Here is a 2955-nt window from a genome sequence, read left to right as displayed (position 1 = left end):
CTTCCCTGCAACCTCTCTCCCACAGAAGAGACATTGCGAGCCTGTCTTTGTCTGAACTCCAATCCCTGGTCCCCCTCGCCAATCTTTCACGATAAACACCCGTTTAGCTGAAACCACTGTCAAAAGTTTTCCTCACTCTTTAACTATGCCAAAACCAGAACGTAGATTCCATGAACAAAGCTTCTTTCTTAGAAGTTCACGATTGTGGAACTTTCTTCTGTCTCCCTGTTTCCCACCTCCCTACAATTTGGATGTCTTCAAGTCCAACATAAACAAATTCCTGATTAACCGCCCCCTTAAGTAAGACACTTTATCAAATCTCCAATACTAGCGATTACTACGATAATATCCCATTGATTACTGCACACGCAATAACCCTTATTCCCGAGTGGCTTCCGGACCTTGATAAGTGGTCACTTCCATGTAAAAGAATAATACTTGAGAGTGCTAGAAGCAGACGCTATCAAAGCAACTGGAATTAAAGAGTAAATACGAAAGAAATACCTTAGAAGAACAAGAAAACTCCTCGTAACTAAGCTAAACAGTCGAAACCTAATTAAATGAATAAACATGTGGGTAGTCTCATTAATAAGTTACACTGGACCGTTTATAAGCTGGACCAAAGAAGAACTAAGGAATCTCGATCAGAGGACCAGGAAACTGATGACGATGCACTGTGCACTACAGCCGAAGGATGATACTGGCCGACTATATGTGAAAAGAAGAGACGGATGAAGAGGGCTGGTCAGTATAGAAGACAGTAAATAATACAAAAAAGGATTAGAAAAATATATAATACAGAAAATGTAAGTCACAAAACACTATGGGACATGGTTATACAAACGGATAAACCTATCCAAGCAAGGAGACCGGATGTCATGATAGTTAACAATAAAGAAAAGTCCTGTCAGATTGTAGATTTTGCCGTTCCAGCAAACCACAGAGTGAATATCAAGGAGACTGAAAAGCGGAGCAAATACACGGATTTGGCCAGGGAGCTCAAATGAATCCGGAAAATGAAGAAAGTAAAGATAACATGACTAATAGTAGGAGCACTATGAACCATACCGAAAAACTCTGAAAAAAGAATGGGAGAGATTGGAATCAGATGGATGACAGAGAAGATACAACAGATTTCAATACTAAAAACTGCAGAAATATTAAGGAAAATCCTTGAATGTGAAGGCATAAACTACACACAAATTGGCCACAGAAACTGCTACAGGTGCAAAACACAAAAGAACATCACATGGAATCATGAAAACTGAAACTGTATAATTGAAAAATACCACCTCCACTTTTCTTTTGTGATTGTCACCATAAACCTGCACTACACCAAATAATGGGGGTCAAAGAGGATGGAAAAACAGCGAGGAAAGAAAGCACTAGCCAGACCTCCACTGGATGAGTGCAAAGAGGACTGGGACCTTCGGTAGACTTACTGCTACCCAAATTCCAGTGAAGATTAATGGTCGTCGCCAACAAGAAATCAATGATAAGCGGCTGTTGCGATAACGCAAATTTGTTTGCAAAAATTATCGAAAGAGGTGGAGAGTGTTGGAAATTTGGGAAGACTTGTTGTCACTCAGACTCCAGGGAACAGCACAAGTTGTTCTCAAAGAGTAATTTCTATTGATGGCTTGTGTGACCACTCCTAGTAATAATAATAATAATAATAATAATAATAATAATAATAATAATAATAATAATAACTAGCAGGAACTTTATGAATTCCACTTGCATAATCTTTCATATATAATATACTAGTGGAGGTACCTGGCGTTGCCCGAGTGTAGAGAAGTTTTATGGTAAGGGAGCCCTAAAAAATGTTTTAAAACCTCTAAAAAAAACTTAAAGTAGCAGCGACTACCCGTGCGAGTGCAAAAAGAAAATAATAAAATAAAAAATAAGTGATCAAAGACGCCCTAAAAAAATTAACTAACCTGTTGAGAAAAATGAAAAAATGAGTACCCGTGCGTGCAAAAAAGAAGTACTAAGCAAGCAGGTAGGCCTGAACCTGTAACGCCAAAAGGAAAAGGAGTTTTAAAAATGAAACCATTTAGTCGTCTCGCCCACTCGACTTGTGAAGTCACATTGGGTCGAAATAACATGTTTTATGAGTGCGTCGATATCGTGAGGCGTGAATGACTTTGCAAAGATGTCGACAAAAAAGTGACACCCTCCTTGTAGAAAACGGCCCACGTAACGATGAAAGAATGAATGCTTTGAGACAATTTTTGGATATTTGTCGGCCAAGAAACTTAGCTTCCAATCGATACCAATTTTGTCAGTGTCGGTCGCGTGTGTTGAAAGTTTTAGTGAAACATACAAACATACATACACACATACACACTAACAGGCAGGTGAGATTTATATAATAGACTAGCGGGGGTACCCGGCGTTTCCCGGGTGTTTGGAGGTGTGTGTGCTCTTAAATAAAAAAGAAACTGGGGGTGTAGGATCGAACCCGAAGCCCTGAGGCGAAGTTGGAAAATAAAATGTGAAAAAAACATGAACCGTTCGGCCAGCCAGAATGAGCTACTGAAAGATGTTTGAATTTATTTAAGTAAGAACCAAATTGACAGGTGCCCGCACGGAAGTCGTAGAGCGTTACGACGACGACGACGACGACGACGACGTAAGCAATAGCTATTCAGCAAATGAGGTCAATGACCAGGTTTGTTTGTTATAACCGAAGTAAAAAAAAAGAAAACATAAAAACGAACGTTAAAACTTAAGCGGGGGGTAATCAAAACATCGAAAAAAAAAACTAACGTAAAGCAGCAAACGATGTTGAATGTAAAAATTGAAAGAACAAAAAAGAAAACAGAAAAACGAACGTTAAAACCAAAACAAAAAAAAACACGTGAAAAATGGCTTAAATAAGCCTGTTTCGATATTAAAATTTAAAAAATCGATGGGTACCCGGGTATTTTTGGGTGTTGCTAAGAATAA

Source organism: Euprymna scolopes, chromosome 3, assembly GCF_053919585.1.
Source record: "Euprymna scolopes isolate OS-2025 chromosome 3, ASM5391958v1, whole genome shotgun sequence".
Classification (NCBI taxonomy): Eukaryota; Metazoa; Mollusca; class Cephalopoda; order Sepiida; family Sepiolidae; genus Euprymna; species Euprymna scolopes.
The sequence above is the reverse complement of the archived record's forward strand: the minus strand, read 5'-3'. Positions refer to the sequence as shown.